General features: G+C 47.6%; 1 protein-coding gene across 2 annotated transcripts in view; it reads right to left on the minus strand.

Moving 5' to 3' along the window:
- Positions 1-18,259, minus strand: part of TMEM237 (transmembrane protein 237) — a 205,692-nt gene that overhangs the window by 103,439 nt on the left and 83,994 nt on the right. For both annotated transcript variants that reach the window (XM_086955257.1, XM_086955256.1), the window contains one exon: positions 15,289-15,345. The gene's annotated coding sequence lies outside the window, so the exon portion shown is untranslated. The remainder of the gene's footprint in view (positions 1-15,288; positions 15,346-18,259) is intronic.

An 18,259-nucleotide genomic window follows, 5' to 3' on the forward strand; every position in this document is an offset into this window, starting at 1 on the left:
TCCCACTCTTTTCAACACCTACATGACATCGTTGGCCAACATTGTCAGAACACATGGACTCTGCATCATATCCTGTGCCAACGACACCCAGCTCATCCTCTCGCTGTCAGAAGCCCCCTCCACCACAATGGCCAAATTCCATATGTAGGAGAGTAGGGTCTGCTATCCTATGGTCACCCCCATTTTTTGCTTTTTGCTTCACTGGTTTTCGACTTACTGAGGCTGTGGGCCTGCTAATCAGACCCCCAGCCTGCTGTTCTCTCTCTAAATATATAATACATGTGCTATAGGTACATACCACAATTGGAAATGGACTCCTTGTCAGCCCCTGTACCATGCACTATAGGTGCTCAGGGCATAGGTGCCACCAATGCCTACCAGGGGCTGAAGCATAGCTTTTGCCACCCCTGGCTGGTTCTTAAATTGACACAACTGGCTGATCACTCAGCTGGGGCAAGTGGGTGTAATCACCCCTTGCTTAGATATAGTATACCTATATCTAAACCTATATCTGGACACATATGAATTTGAATTTAAAATATTTATATAGCGCAACATTCACCATGCGGTTTCTTGGCGCTGTGGGTCACTCCTATGGAAGGTCTTATCAATCCTGGAGGCAGAGTGCGTGGTTTTATGTGAGATGGAGCTCTGGCATGAGCTGAGCCTGTCTGCAGCTGTCGGGAACAACTCCCTAAGCTGATCCGGGATAATGCTATACCATATACTATTAAGTGCCTTATAATCCTCGCGGTTATATAGCAACTTTGGTTTGGCTTTATCAAAACATGTCGTGTAAGGTGTCATACGAATTGGAATACTACCCCCTCGCCAGTTCTGGCGACGGGGGTAGCATTCCGCCCTTCTAGAGGGAGAAGACATTTTGCTTTACTGAAACGCGGTTGATTTTAAAAGAGCCTCAGATCCACAAAATGGATGCCTCTGCCACAGACACGGGTCTGACCTCCTGCTGCTGACCGAAACTCAGCAAATGGTGGCCTGGACAAAGGGTTTCCTGTCGCAGGGCGGTGTTACACCACCCCAGACAGGACATAGTGGATTGTAGCAGGGAGGTTTCAAAGAAACCAGACACTGCCTGGGGAGCACAAGGCTGCCCCTTGCATAATCCGGCCAAACCGGTTCTGGGGCACACCAGCCCCAGTCCCAGCGCGGCCTGGATCAAAGGAAAGGGGTGTATCCACCCCCTTCCTGGGTCCCACCCATAGGAGGGGACCTAGCAGGATGTCCAGCCCACCAGATTCGAATAAGAGTGGGAGCAGTGCCAATGCAACTCAGATTATCCTGAAGAAACATAAGAAACGAAACTCTGGACCCTTCGACATCCTACTCAACGTAGAAGACTGAAGAATCTCCCTTGTGGTCAAGGAGTGACCACCCTGTGCAAACGGGTACCATCCAGCACCTCGACCCTTGCTTTGTTGCAGTTCCCGCCGGAACTCGAGCGACAGAGATCGACGAGATCAAGCTTGTCTGCCTTCCTCCAGCCCGATCCACAGTCCCCGCAGAGCTGAGACCCGTGGAGGCGACCGGAAGCGTGGGGCACGCCATCTTGAAAAGGCCACGAGACGCTGACCGTGCAGCCCACGAGTGACCCTCGAAGCTGTACACCGGGGTTTGAGAAGCCCCAACCCTGAGCTACACTTGCACCAAAGCTACCCCCTCCACACTCGACGAGTGCTGCGTGGGGCCCTTCTGCTCGTGTTGGCTCGACGCGTTGGCCCGGTCACTTGCCAGCTGGCTTGTGGCCTTAAACCGACTTGCTTTTCTGGTTGCTCCAGATTTGCACCAGCTCCTGTGAAAAGGAGCCCCCGCTCTGACCCTCCTGGTCTGAGTGAGAAGCAATCTCCCGGTTCCGCGTGGATTGCTTTTGCCAAGTGCTGTTTGCTCCAATCTCGAAGCCGACTGTGCTGACTGCGAGAGCCTGCGTGGGACAGATCGTGACCTGCTCCTGGACGTCGCAGATGCCCCAGAGCCCACGTGACAGCGGAGAGAAGCTCCTCGACAACCATCTGATTGCGCCCGACATTGCCTGGTTCCGTCCTGGTTCCACCCTGGTCACTGCTGAGTGACCCAGACTCTGTCCCCTCTGCTTTCAGATTCATCTCGACTTCGATCCACCCTTGGATCACACCGGACACTTCTGCTTCCCATCGCCTGCAGCATCTTCAGCTCCAAGCACCAAGAGCCTGCGTGTCAAAACCCGACGCCACTTCGACCCTGTGCACCCACTTCCTGTGGGTGAGGTAACATTGCAACGCCGGTGTGCCCACGTTGGTACACACCTCTAGGGTCTGTGTCTTAAGTTTTGTTCCTCTAGGGTCAGCGGAAGTATCTTTTAACTAACTTTGTGTAACTTTTACGCACCATTGACATTGCATTGGTGCAAGCCGCACTTTACGTGCTGCACCCGAATCCCGCGGGCTTCTCCCGACTTCAGCATTGCTAGTCCTGACTGCTCCCAGCGATTCTCTAGGCCCTAGGCCTAACCACTGTTCGATTGGTATCTCTTATACCACTTTTTTAATATATGGTTTGAGTGGCCACCTGCCCTCATCCATAATTGTGCAACTTTATATGTTATACTGTGCTTTTGATTTAACGCTTGTGCCCCTTTGCTCATAAAGAGTACTGGGGATTAATTTAGAAATAAACACATATATTTTTATAATATATACTTGTGTGGTGTCCTTTCATTTGGTATTACAGGATTGTATGTGGTAAAACAGCTCGCTTAACACGACCTCTTAAGTTAAGCCTTTAAGGCTGCTTAGTCCATGCTACCCCTAGGATAGCTTGTCTAACAAGGTTGACTTACAACCAGGCATCATAAGGGATTGTTTGGACTGAAACAAGGTGGTTCCAGAATTGGAAACACCACATATCAGGCCAACTTCTCACATTGGTGCGCAGCGGTGCGGATTTGAGCTTGCTGTTGTTTTACCATTGCAATCTTTTTATCAAATTGAAAGATCACATCAAGTACCTTAGGTACATATAAATCAAAAGCTTAGCATATTAAGTTCTACTGAACTTAGTAGTTGTAGATTAAAGGGATTAGCACACCCTGACTACAACTCACTAGCCAGGTACAGTAGGAAAACACTTAGTGTAGGTAAGTGCACCACTTACACCTCACTAGTAGTCATGTCTGATGCAGGTGGAGCCTCAGGCTCTGCTCCTGTAGCAGTTGGCCCTACCAAGGCAACTTCCAGATATGACAACCTTAGCCACAGAGACCTGGGTGCCTTGTGCACAGCAAGGGGGCTAAAGAAGGGCAGAGGCCCTACCATTCCTTCCCTGATAGCTATCCTGGAAAAGGATGACTTAGATAAGGTGAGTCAGGCTCCCTTAGATTCAGGAGAGGGTGTGAACTCCCCTGAGAATGAGAATCTCCCAGAAGAAGAAGAGGAGGAGGAAGAGGAGGAAGAAGGCTCAGAGATAGAGGAGCCTGAGAATCAGGATCAGAGGGTGACCCAGGTACAGATTGGCAGGCTTAACCAGACCAATCTGGACCTACATGGGAGTGGAGAGGGCCAGCACCTCCCCAGATCCCATAACTTAATTCTCCCAGGCAACAGGAGGGTGAGATCTCAATCAGGAGACTCTCATGTTTCTAGTGTCTCAAGAGAATCTCAAAGGGGAATGACTTCCCCCCAGAGGAAATAGCATAGGGCCAGGATGAGGGCTGTCCAACTCCAGATAGAGAGGGAAGAGATAGCCTTGGCTCAAGCTAAACTTGCTTTAGCAAGAGAAAGAAAATTGTGTGGCTTAGATGCCACTGGTGGCAGCAAAATTCCTAAAGATAAAGACAGGAGCTATGATAATAAAAACCTGACAAAAATTGTGCCCCCCTACAAGGAAGGGGATGACATCCACAAATGGATGACTGCTCTTGAGAGAGCCTGCATGGTACAGCAGGTTCCTGAGGATCAGTGGGCAGCAATTTTATGGTACTCCTTTTCTGAGAAACGGAGGGATAGACTCCTCACAGTTAGACCTGAGGATGCCAAAAACTACTCTGTCCTGAAGAGTGCTCTTATTGAAGGGTTTGGCCTAACCACTGAGCAATACAGGTTGTTGTTCAGAGACACCCAAAAAGCACAGACTCAGGACTGGACTGATTTTGTTGATTGTGCCACTAAGGCTTTGGAGGGTTGGCTGCAGGGAAGTAAAGTCTCAGACTATACAGGATTGTACAATCGTATAATGAGAGAGCAGATCCTTAATAACTGTCAGAACCAGCTGTTGCATCAATACCTTATTGACTCTGATCTGACCTCTCCCCAAGAATTGGGAAAGAAGGCGGACAAATGGGTCAGAACAAGGATTAAGCAGAAACCCCAGAACCATGGTGACCAGAAGAAAACAGACCAGAAGGGTGGGAATCAGAAAGATAAAGAAAAGGACCAGAAGTCTTCAGGCCCCCAAACTAGTAATAAGGAGGGTGGTTCCCAAAATGACAAAAAGAAAAAGAAGAATGATGGCCCAAAGAAACCTTGGTGTAATACATGCAAATCAGTTTCACACTGGGGCAGTGAATGCACTAAGAAAAATCTAGTTCCTACCACTGCAGCTCCTAAAGCACCTGCACCACCTAGTACAGTCAGTAGTGGTAGTGCACAACCTAAGGGGTTAGTAGGGTTAACCTTGGGTACTGAGGTGGAATCTGGCCTAGTCAGAATCCCCACACAGGCAGTTCTCCTATATGATGTGGACTTATCTTTGACCACTGCAGTGAGCCCCAGTAACCTGGGCAAATATAGGCAGACTCCCTTAATCAATGAGAAACTGGCTCAGGCCTACAGGGACACTTGTGCCAGTGTCACTATGGTGACATCTGACTTTGTGGACCCTGGTCAGATTGTACTAGGTGAAAGTTACCTAGTGACCAATGCAAGCAACTCCACTACTTCACATAGTGTGGCTGTTGTGAACTGCTCCTGGGGAGGGGCAAATGGCCTAAAGAAAGTTGTTGTGAGTGCAGACCTCCCAGTAGACTGTCTGTTAGGCAATGATCTTGAAAGCTCAGTTTGGTCAGAAGTGGAGTACAGGACTCATGCAGAAATGCTAGGGATTTCAGCTCATGTCCTTGCAGTGACAAGGTCTCAGGCTAAGAAGTGCCTTCCTGAACCAGTGGTGGATCTTGAAACATTAGACCAACCACAACCCAAGAGAAGGAGCAAGATGGTTAAGGCTATGCCTTCCCACTTGCCCCAGGTTGAGGATCAGGTTTCACAGGAAATTGATTCTGCAGTCCAAGAGGAGACTGTCTCTGAGGAGCTTGAACCTGATCAGGTTGAGTTTCTGGGGACAGGGGGACCCTCAAGGGCAGACTTGGGGCAGGCCCAATTAGATTGCCCTTCACTTGAACCCCTCAGACAGCAAGCTGCTGCTGAGGCTGCAGGGAATGCTCAAGGTGCCCATAAAGTTTATTGGGATGATGGACTCCTTTACTCAGAGGCTAGAGACCCCAAGCCTGGTGCCACCAGGAGGTTGGTTATACCTTTGAAGTTTAGGGGTTTCCTTCTCACCTTGGCCCATGATATTCCCCTTGCAGGACACTTAGGCCAGAACAAGACTTGGGACAGGCTTGTTCCTCACTTTCACTGGCCTCACATGTCAGAATATGTCAAGGGGTTTTGTCGCTCCTGTGTCACTTGCCAAGCCAGTGGTAAGTCAGGTGGCACAACAAAGGACCCCCTGATACCACTACCTGTGGTGGGGGTACCCTTTGAAAGAGTTGGAATAGATATTGTGGGTCCCATGGATCCTCAAACAGCATCTGGGCACAGATTTATACTGGTGGTAGTGGATCATGCCACCAGGTACCCAGAGGCAATTCCCCTGAGGACCACCACAGCACCTGTGGTGGCAAAAGCCCTCATTGCAGTTTTCTCAAGAGTGGACTTTCCAAAGGAGGTTCTTTCAGACAGAGGTACCAACTTCATGTCTGGATACTTAAAAGCAATGTGGAAAGAGTGTGGAGTAAACTACAAGTTTACCACACCCTATCATCCTCAGTGCAATGGGCTTGTGGAGAGATTCAACAAGACCCTCAAGGGAATGATAAAAGGACTATCAGAGAAGCTTAGGCGGAAATGGGACACCCTTTTACCCTGCTTGCTCTTTGCTTACAGAGAGGTCCCACAGAAGGGGGTTGGCTACAGCCCTTTTGAACTTTTGTTTGGCCACCCTGTGAGGGGTCCACTGTGTTTGGTGAAGGAAGGATGGGAGTTACCTCTCAAAAAGCCTAAGCTAGATGTTGTGGACTATGCACTTGGTCTCCGCTCCAGGATGGCTGAATACATGGAGAGAGCATCCAAAAACCTGGAGGCCAGCCAAGAATTACAGAAAGCTTGGCATGACCAAAAGGCTGTTCTGGTTGAGTACCAGCCAGGGCGGGAGGTGTGGGTGTTGGACCCAGTGGGCCCAGCAGCACTCCAGGATAAATGGACTGGACCCTACCCTATCATTGAGAAAAAGGGAGAAGTCACCTATGTGGTTGACTTTGGCACCCCTAGGAGCCCCCACAGGGTGCTCCATGTAAATCGTTTGAAAGCATTTGTTGACAGGGAGGACATGAGTCTCCTCATGGCCACAGATGGGGATCAGGAGGAAGAGAGTGACCCTCTCCCAGACCTGCTTTCCCAGAACCCTGATGATGGTTCAGTTGATGGAGTAGCCTTGGCAGGCAGCCTCACTGAGCAGCAACAGGTGGACTGCAGACAGGTGTTGCAGGCCCACAGGCATATGTTTTCACTCACACCCAGTCAAAATAACTGGTGCACCCATGAGGTGGACACTGGTGACAGTCTGCCTGTGAAGAATAAGATCTACAGGCAACCTGACCATGTCAGGGATTGTATAAAGGCTGAGGTGCACAAGATGTTGGAACTTGGAGTGATTGAGCCATCAGAGAGCCAATGGGCTAGCCCAGTGGTCCTTGTGCCAAAACCTCATACCAAAGATGGAAAGAGAGAAATGAGGTTTTGTGTGGACTACAGAGGTCTCAATGCTGTCACTAGGACAGATGCACATCCCATTCCAAGAGCAGATGAGCTCATTGATAAATTGGCTTCTGCCAAGTTTCTGAGCACATTTGATTTGACAGCTGGCTACTGGCAGATCAGACTAGCTGAAGAGTCAAAAGCCAAAACAGCATTCTCTACCCCTAGTGGACATTATCAGTTTGTGGTAATGCCCTTTGGTTTGAAGAATGCACCTGCCACCTTCCAAAGGTTGGTGAATCAAGTCCTTGCTGGGTTGGATGACTTTTGCGCAGCATATCTAGATGATATTGCTGTCTTTAGCTCCACCTGGGAGGATCACCTGCTCCACCTGAAGAAGGTTCTGGAGGCCCTGCAAAAGGCAGGCCTGACTATCAAGGCTACCAAGTTTTAGATAGGGCAGAGCAACGTTGTGTACCTGGGCCACCTAGTAGGTGGGGGTCAGGTTCAACCATTGGAGAGCAAGATCCAGACCATACAGGACTGGGCTCCTCCAACTACCCAGACACAAGTCAGAGCCTTCTTGGGGCTGACTGGGTATTACAGAAAATTTGTAAAGAACTATGGGTCCATTGTGACACCATTGAATGACTTGACATCCAAGAAGATGCCCAAAAAGGTTCAGTGGACAGTTAGCTGTCAAAAGGCATTTGATGACTTGAAGAAGGCCATGTGCTCTGCACCTATCCTGAAGAGTCCTGACTACTCCAAACAGTTCATTGTACAGACAGATGCTTCTGAGTTGGGGGTGGGAGCTGTGCTTTCACAACTTAATCAAGATGGTCAAGACCAGCCCATTGCTTTTATTAGCAGAAGGCTGACCCCCAGGGAGAAACGTTGGTCAGCTATTGAGAGGGAGGCCTTTGCTGTGGTTTGGGCCCTGAAGAAGTTGAGGCCATACTTGTTTGGTACTCACTTCCTAATTCAGACAGACCATAAGCCCCTCTTGTGGCTAAATCAGATGAAGGGTGAAAATCCCAAACTGCTCAGGTGGTCCATTTCCCTATAGGGGATGGACTTTACAGTGGAGCACCGCCCAGGTGTTAAAAGTTAGGCCGCAAACGTCAACATTATCGGCGCCATCTTGCCCTTTTCGAGCCCATTCGTGCGCGTAAGCGGCAGCCATTTTGAGCACCATGGCCTCCCTGCCCCTCGCTGATAGCCAGCGCGTCTCTCTCTCTCCTAACCTCGCAAGCATCCCCCACACGCTGACAACCACCGCTCTCTCATGCCTTGGGTCATAAACCCCTCTCCAGCGCAGCTCTGCCTCGGAATCCCATCCTGTTCCCAGCGCGACACCTCCCTTCATTCCTTTCATGGTCCCGGGTCCTTTGATACAACCCCCCTTTTTCCTGTGCGCCCGTTTGTCTCCCTTGTTCCCAGGCCGCCACCTGGCCCTGCGGATACTGTTTATTGCCCCCCCCCGTACAGTAGGAAGCTTCCCCCCATCAAAGGACCCTCGAGCTGATCAAAGCCCCCACCCTATGAGATCCGATCAACCCCACACATTCCGTGAATCGGCGGAATGTCCAACTGCGCGATAATCATCACCTGTTGTGACCGGGGTGGGGACTTCAACTGTAAATGTGTGTGGGAACGGGCCTGAAGGGGAGATTCCGAGGATGTCCTTTCATACTTCAAAACATTGCAAGAATGTGTCACATGCAATAAAGATCATAAACCTGTGTATAAGAGGCCAGGCCTCAGAGATGCGGTTAGAGCACCTCGAGAAGATACCCCTGTTGTCTGATTTGATGTGTTCTGCTCCGTCGGAATAAAACTTCTGTTTCCTGCCTTCCGGTCTCCAGCGCCTGCCTCTGTGTTTGGTAACTTGAATGGGTATAGAGGCGGTTAACGCCGGGCAACTCTGAAAAAGGTCATCTGCCCGTACCTTTTTCTACACAGGGACTGACCATGGTAATGCAGATGGTCTCTCCAGGTACTTTCACTTAGAACATGAAGACTTATCTGGTCAAGGTTAAGTTTAATGTCCCTGCGTTTGGGGGGGGGGGTTGTGTAGGAGAGTAGGGTCTGCTATCCTATGGTCACCCCCATTTTTTGCTTTTTGCTTCACTGGTTTTCGACTTACTGAGGCTGTGGGCCTGCTAATCAGACCCCAGCCTGCTGTTCTCTCTCTAAATGTATAATACATGTGCTATAGGTACATACCACAATTGGATATGGACTCCTTGTCAGCCCCTGTACCATGCACTATAGGTGCTCAGGGCATAGGTGTCACCAAGGCCTACCAGGGGCTGAAGCATAGCTTTTGCCACCCCTGGCTGGTTCTTAAATTGACACAACTGGCTGATCACTCAGCTGGGGCAAGTGGGTGTAATCACCCCTTGCTTAGATATAGTATACCTATATCTAAACCTATATCTGGGCACATATAAACCTGTGAGTCACTCCTATGGAAGGTCTTATCAATCCTGGAGGCAGAGTGCGTGGTTTTATGTGAGATGGAGCTCTGGCATGAGCTGAGCCTGTCTGCAGCTGTCGGGAACAACTCCCTAAGCTGATCCGGGATAATGCCATACCATATACTAATAAGTGCCTTATAATCCTCGCGGTTATATAGCAACTTTGGTTTGGCTTTATCAAAACATGTTGTGTAAGGTGTCATACAAATTGGAATACTACCCCCTCGCCAGTTCTGGCGACGGGGGTAGCATTCCACCCTTCTAGAGGGAGAAGACATGTTGCTTTACTGAAACGCGGTTGATTTTATAAGAGCCTCAGATCCACAAAATGGATGCCTCTGCCACAGACACCGGTCTGGCCTCCTGCTGCTGACCGAAACTCAGCAAATGGTGGCCTGGACAAAGGGTTTCCTGTTGCAGGGCGGTGTTACACCACCCCAGACAGGAGATAGTGGATTGTAGCAGGGAGGTTTCAAAGAAACCAGACACTGCCTGGGGAGCACAAGGCTGCCCCTTGCATAATCCGGCTAAACCGGTTCTGGGGCACACCAGCCCCAGTCCCAGCGCGGCCTGGATCAAAGGAAAGGGGTGTATCCACCCCCTTCCTGGGTCCCACCCATAGGAGGGGACTTAGCAGGATGTCCAGCCCACCAGATTCGAATAAGAGTGGGAGCAGTGCCAATGCAACTCAGATTATCCTGAAGAAACATAAAAAACAAATCTCTGGACCCTTCGACATCCTACTCAACGTAGAAGACTGAAGAATCTCCCTTGTGGTCAAGGAGTGACCACCCTGTGCAAACAGGTACCATCCAGCACCTCGACCCTTGCTTTGTTGCAGTTCCCGCCGGAACTCGAGCGACAGAGATCGACGAGATCAAGCTTGCCTGCCTTCCTCCAGCCCGATCCACAGTCCCCGCAGAGCTGAGACCCGTGGAGGTGACCGGAAGCGTGGGGCACGCCATCTTGAAAAGGCCACGAGACGCTGACCGTGCAGCCCACGAGTGAACCTCGAAGCTGTACACCGGGGTTTGAGAAGCCCCAACCCTGAGCTACACTTGCACCAAAGCTACCCCCTCCACACTCGACGAGTGCTGCGCGGGGCCCTTCTGCTTGTGTTGGCTCGACGCGTTGGTCCGGTCACTTGCCAGCTGGCTTGTGGCCCCTGTGCCGACGAAAACCTTAAACCGACTTGCTTTTCTGGTTGCTCCAGATTTGCACCAGCTCCTGTGAAAAGGAGCCCCCGCTCTGACCCTCCTGGTCTGAGTGAGAAGCAATGTCCCGGTTCCGCGTGGATTGCTTTTGCCAAGTGCTGTTTGCTCCAATCTGGAAGCCGACGGTGCTGACGGCGAGAGCCTGCGTGGGACAGATCGTGACCTGCTCCTGGACGTCGCAGATGCCCCAGAGCCCACGTGACAGCGGAGAGAAGCTCCTCGACAACCATCTGATTGCGCCCGGCATTGCCTGGTTCCATCCTGGTTCCACCCTGGTCACTGCTGAGTGACCCAGACTCTGTCCCCTCTGCTTTCAGATTCATCTCGACTTCGATCCACCCTTGGATCACACCGGACACTTCTGCTTCCCATCGCCTGCAGCATCTTCAGCTCCAAGCACCAAGAGCCTGCGTGTCAAAACCCGACGCCACTTCGACCCTGTGCACCCACTTCCTGTGGGTGAGGTAACATTGCAATGCCGGTGTGCCCACGTTGGTACACACCTCTAGGGTCTGTGCCTTAAGTTTTGTTCCTCTAGGTTCAGCGGAAGTATCTTTTAACTAACTTTGTGTAACTTTTACGCACCATTGACTTTGCATTGGTGCAAGCCGCACTTTACGTGCTGCACCCGAATCCCGCGGGCTTCTCCCGACTTCAGCATTGCTAGTCCTGACTGCTCCCAGCGATTCTCTAGGCTCTAGGCCTAACCACTGTTCGATTGGTATCTCTTATACCACTTTTTTAATATATGGTTTGAGTGGCCACCCGCCCTCATCCATAATTGTGCAACTTTATATGTTATACTGTGCTTTTGATTTAACGCTTGTGCCCCTTTGCTCATAAAGAGTACTGGGGATTAATTTAGAAATAAACACATATATTTTTATAATATATACTTGTGTGGTGTCCTTTCATTTGGTATTACAGGATTGTATGTGGTAAAACAGCTCGCTTAAATCGACCTCTTAAGTTAAGCCTTTAAGGCTTTTTAGTCCATGCTACCCCTAGGATAGCTTGTCTAACAAGGTTGACTTACAACCAGACACCATAAGGGATTGTTTGGACTGATACAAGGTGGTTCCAGAATTGGAAACACCACATATCAGGCCAACTTCTCACACCATACGTGTATGATGAGCATAGCTGACTGGATAAAGGACAACTGCCTACAGCTCAACACTGGCAAATCAGAGGTGCTCATCTTCGCAAACAACACCTCCCAGTGGAACAACTCGTGGTGGTCTTCCGAACTAGGACCCTCACCCACCTCAAGGGAGCCTGCCCACAAACTTGGCATTATCCTGAACAGCAAACCTATCATGAAAAACCAGATAAACACAGTCTACTCCATCTGCTTCCTCACTATTTACATGCCCCGTAAGATCTTCAGATTGCTCTCCTTCTACCCAAGACAGACCATCACTCAAGCCCTAGTCACTAGCCGCCTAGACAAAGGCAACGCACTTTACCTAGGAATCCCCACACACCTCCGGAAGAGGTTCCAGATCATACAGAACTTAGCGGCCAGACTCATCCTCGATCTCACCAACATCACCTCAGAAAGCTCCACCGGCTACCCATCCAGAAGAGATGTCAACTGAAAATGCTGATTCACGCCTACAAGACCCTTCACACTCCAGGACCAGCATACATCAACCACTGACTGAACTTCCATCAACCCTCCAGACACCTGTGCTCCGCCTTCTTCCTGCACACACCCTGCAACTAACAAAGCAACAGTGGAGGACGATCCTTCTCATACCTCGTCACCAAGTGCTGGAACAACCTCCCACTCAACCTCCGAATCGCCCCCTCCCTGCTGGAATTCAGGAAAGGACTCAAGACCTGGATGTTCAATTCATCTCTTCCGAAGCTGCACAGCTCCCAGCCTGGATCCCCTCCTGGGTGATTAGCCGCGCTTTTTAAGTCCTGATTGATTGATTGGTCCTGTCAAGTACAGGTACGTCACCTATTGCTTGGGCAGAGCTTCATTTGCAAGTGGTGTGGCCACCAGGGTGTCTGGGGTAACCTGGTCATTGATGTAGATAGGGTCGCTAGGTGAGAATTGATACTTTTTCTCAACCCTAAGTGTTACTAATATAGCTTTGACCATCTCCTTGAAATTTTCCTGAGCAGATCTGAACAGGTCTTTCAGCATGTATAAGAATTGGAGTGATTGTTTGGACTTGGAAACAGTCTCCACTAGGAAGTCATCTTTCTCCTGGACAATGTGCATGTCACCTTTATGGTGAGCAGCAGCCCTCTAAATGACCTCATGATAGGATGTGGTATTATTCAGTGGGGATGCCCTTACTGGGTAGTGGTCCAGGACAGGTTCGCTCTGAGAGAGGGGCAAAGGTGGGTGGCAAGGAGGAACAAGCCAACATTATTGTCTTCCTAGGGGGCGCTAGTGGGCCCTGGGACTAAGGGCTGGTCATATGAATTGGTAGGATCATATGGACTGCCTTGAACTAAAAAGGTGAGTGGGATCCCCTCAGGTGACTGGTGGAGGTAGAGAAGGTGCCATAAGTGATGGTCGAGGTAGAGGAGTTGATATAGAGGTGGTGAAGGCGATGAGGCGGCCTTGTGTCCCCATGCCTGTGTTTCTTTAGTGGTGGCTCAAGAGGCACCTCCGAGTAAGGTTCTTCTTCAAAGGCAAGCCTTATATTGGGAGGAATTGTCTCTGATGTCTTCCGCGGAGGTAGTTTCGCTGACATCTTTCAGGTCATGGGGTGAATGAAGAGATGCTTTTGCCTGTTATAGAATTAATACTGGAGTCGCTGCAAAATCGGTGCCTTCAATTCCTCAGATCTGGCTTTCCGCATCAATGGGATTTTCATCATTAATGGGATTTTCAGCGTCAATGGGTTCTTCGGTTCTGGCTTTGGTGGAGTCTTCGGCACCAGCTTGATTGTGTACAGGCGTGCTCTGACAGGGCTTGAAGGCAAGTGATAGTTGACACCGTTAGGAAGAGCCTTAATAAATAATGAAGAGTTCTCGTGGTGCAAAGAGGTGTTCAAAGGTGACAGAGGCTCTGTAGTTGGCAGTCTCTTATGTCTGTGCTAATGGCTTGATGACGGACTCCTGAGGGAGCAGTGCTCTACCTTGGCATGGGACTTTCTAGGTAACCATGGCTTGGGGGTCTGTGCGTTGTTTTAGTTCGAGATCTTTTTCTCCAAAAATCTCTGGAGTTTCAGAGGTGCATTTTCTGATATACACAGTCTCTCTGTTCTGTACCTTAACGTCTTTTTTCAAATTGAGGGCGAGGCAAGTCTCGCACAAGGCATTGTTGTAGTTGGGGGAAGAGACACAGGTTGTCGTTGTTGTGTTGATCCAACCACGGGTACCTCAAGGGGGGAAATGTCGGAAGGGTGTTTGTTCCATGACCTCCTTCTGATCTGCCTTATCTGGTGTCAATGTAGGACACACCGACCCCCAAGGGGCACTGGGAGACCTTTATCATCTGGGGCATTGAGGGTTGGCTGCCAGTTTTACAAAGTTGCCCGGGGAAGCAGCACAACAGAGTTGTCGAGATGCAGACTGTTCTTCCCAAACATTGATTTCGAAAGTCATCCACACAGGTCCAAAAAACGTTTAAGAAACACAATGAACCTGGAGCCCTCTCTGTGTACATCCTAACTTGATAGTGCGAAAAAAACAAGTCTAGGATCGAATTGGTGCCTAAGCGTGTTATGAATCAAGAGGAGAGTCACAGCACATCTCATGAATCAAAACACTTTAAAGAAGAAAATGACTCCCAAAAGTCCAAGCTCAACACTAGCTGGCAGGAGTATGTGGAGCTATAATAACACATGCTACGAAAATAATAATTAAAGTACCACAAGTACATATTAGAAACGCCACAACAATACCTGGAAATATGCAGTAACAGTGATAAGAGGATCACCATCATTGACCTGTTAGTCATTATAAAGAAGGTTGAATGAAGTTTTTACAAAAGACCATATGTGTATTAGGTTACCATAGAATCCAACAATATTCATTTATAAATGAGGTATTGCAATAATCAATATTATTTGATAGCATTAACCCCTTTGATGATGATGGCATATAGTGCTCGTGTGCTGATAACGGCTCCCAGCCGTCATGACCACGCCCGCGATCGGAATGTGCCGCACAGGACCGGAATTCCGGCCGCGGGCAAGGGGTTAACAAACACTTCATAAAAATGTTTACCTCTATAATCAGAAACAAACAAATGACCAGATAGGATCTTGAAAGATTACTAAACTGCACCTAGACGAATTGTTCTAAGTACATGTGATTTATTTCACATTGATTTCAAACGTTTTTCGCAATTTGAGAGACGCACCAAATTTTCAGTATGACATAAATACAAAAACATGAATTACATGCAAATCCAAAAAGCATAGAAAAAGTGAAAAAACTTCAATATAAAGATATGTACAACATAAACACCATTCATATTCTCATTGTCCTCCTGTAATTTAGAGGGCACCAGTCCTTGTATAAAACACAAAAAAGATTCTATCTGGTCATTTGGTTGTTTCTGATACTAGAGTAGTCCAGGCCAGGGACCCGAGCCTTTCTTTGATAGTTCTAAATCTATAATCAGACACAGAAATTCCCGCAGCAACTCACCTAATGTGTTGCTCTGTTTGAGTTTCTTTCTTTTGGCACGCCCGAGGGGAACATCCTCTGCAGGTCATAAAAGGCACATCGTTATCCAGCAGACACACAGTCAATTTTTATTTTTTTTAACTACAATATTTTTATATTAAACAGATCACACCCAGAGCACAGGTAAAGAAGCATAATACAGAATAAATACAAATTATAGACCATCAGTGTGGCAACACAACATACAGCAAAAGGTGACTTCAGTGTCAGTGTTGATTGGATAATACGTTTTACTTTTCACTCTAACACATTTTACTTTTTTTATGGTCATACTTGTGTGTCTGGCCTACGTTTTTAGGTTAAAGAAACACAAAGGAAATAATACATTTTCTTTGCGCGAGTAAGAATCATGTTTTCCTGTGACATGCATTAAAATTTAAAAGGGGTTCTATAACCGTTATGAGGACACATGCATGCTTGGAAACCCCAGCACTGTGCTATTAAAATTATATGTCTCATTTATCGGTGTGCTTTGGCAAGTTTTATGGCTAGCATAAGTCCACCATGATTAGGTGGCGGCATGTTTCTATTTTTCCTTCCTTTTTATTTGTTGTGGCATGTGCTTGAAATTAAAAAAAGACCTAAAGGACTAGATTGCCAAGGTCAGACTATCGCCTTTGCTAAGAATTGTTACCTGTTGATTGTGGCACTTCCATTTGGCAGTGGTGGCCTGGCATGTCAACACTTCAAAAGTCCCGTGATGTCACAGTGTGTTTTCCAGGGATAGTGGGCGAATAAAGCTGAAAGCAGTGGGGGCTTCCTCGGTACAAATCAGAGTAGTTATATCAAAAGGACGTGATAGGAAACTAGCAGACAGACACGGGAGGTGTGTCATAGTAACCCATTTGGAAAGTCATACTATCTGTTTGTAAACAAAATAATTCCAAAAACAGAAGCCAAAACATTTGTTTTTGAAACACCATCGTACTCTGAGAGGAAAGCCACAATTAACATCTAGTGAGTTATTATTTTAATGTTGACTTGTTTACCTAAGTTGGCACATTATAAATAGTCTTGGGCACTAGGTATATAGTTGCACACATGGCAAATATCCTTTTACTGATACATGTCAATAGCATATTACTAAGTTTTGATTGGGTGGCGAGTAGAATTTTGAGTGGTTTCATATACAAGTTGAATACTACTGAGGAGAAGATGTGTCCTTGTGGAATAGCACAGTCGCTGGTAACTAGTGAAACCTTGAAAAGCTCATATGAGCCAGCAGCAGAGAGCACAGTGGTGGGACACAATGCAAAGATTAGCTGTGCTGAGGATAGTCATGGGCACAGCAGGATATTGACGACTGACTGAAGGTCAACGAGTTGAATGCTTGCTATGCTATGAGAAGTCTGCAGCGAGCGGAAGGTCGTTCAAAGCCAATGAACTGGATGTTAGTGATGCGGTAATGGATGTAAAAAAATAATAATCAAGGACAATGATTCACTCCGGAAGCCAAGCTTGAAGTTTATAAATACATGGTACCGGGATCCATGGAGCTGTTGCTGGAAGAGAATGGTCTTCAATCTTTCATAATTAGAAATCATTCAAAAAGAGGTTTTGAGAGGAATACAAAAGAGTTATATTTTAAAATACACCTATTATCTCATAAGTAAGTATAGTTTCTTCACAGTAGGCACAAAAAAAGTGTGCAGGGCAGGTTGTGTGATACAGGTGGAGTGTGCATTTAGCTCAGGACCACAACTATACACACAATCTCAGACTGGAAAACGTAATAGAGGAACCAGATAAGCAGACTATCTTATGAAATACCACAAAGGGACCTCTAAGGCTCTTCAAAGCTACCAGCATACTGAAAAAACATAAAACTGCATACCTATATCTTACACTTCATTATCCAACACACTGCTACGCACTGCGTGCCATAACACAATAACAGCACCTTGGCGATCAACAGGCATAACATGGAAACATATTCCTCATATGATCAAAACAAAGCCAACACACTTCCAACCACACACCCACCGCCGTGGAGTGTGCTGCTTATTGAGGCAAGCGCTTCAGGCCCCATATATGGGTAGTAACAGCTATATAAATGCTGCAATACAATACATTATACCATATTGCAATAGAAACCCAAGCTGATTTTAATAAGACTGGAGCTCGCAGTAAATGCAGTCCAATGGCTTCTGTAACGTTCTTGTAATATTTGGGCCAAATCAATGCTTCAACTTAATAGACAGACTTCTGAGAATCTCATAAGGCTAAAGGCAACATCAGTAGGACACCCTTTGAAACAGCTCCATTCAAGCTTGGGTACTTATAGTAATGCAGAGCACACAACAACTGTGTGCAGAATAAGAGTACTGCCACTACTTCTATGCTAATGACTGCCCCTACTTCTATGTTCATGACTGCTACTACTTCTATGTTCATAGGAAAAGCGTTGGTACAGAGCCAGTGATCCAATAAACAAGCTGCTTTGAGGAGGTTTCAAAAATGGAACTGGTAGGGTGACCCATTCCCATCCATATAAAAAGTAAAGGTGCCTATTTTTAGGAGCAGGAGATTTTGCCCTGCTTTTAGGATGTCCAGGAAGATGCCTTGCATGATCAGGGTATTGACTATAGGGGAAAGTGGTGTAAATGTTTAGCCAGTTAGGGATTTTAGGATGGTGAAAAGCATGATAGTGTCTTTATTTTCAATGACTTGACTGAAATGAGGATGGCCGTGAGGTCTCCAAGTGAGAGAATCTTAAAGTTGTACCAGTTAGGATGATGTGGTGAGTTTTTGGAGCTATCAATTTATTTTCTGGAAGGGGGTTGATGAAGTGTTTGACACCTCTATTGAAAGTTATGTCTGTATTTTAGGATACTAAGATAAAAGCTTTAAGATGGGTGGATTTGACAGTTCAGTATTTTTATCAATTTGGGACTGACTTTTGTCCGATTTTATCTTATTTGTGGATCAAGAA

This window comes from Lissotriton vulgaris, chromosome 2_1 (assembly GCF_964263255.1).
Source record: "Lissotriton vulgaris chromosome 2_1, aLisVul1.2, whole genome shotgun sequence".
NCBI classification, from domain to species: Eukaryota; Metazoa; Chordata; class Amphibia; order Caudata; family Salamandridae; genus Lissotriton; species Lissotriton vulgaris.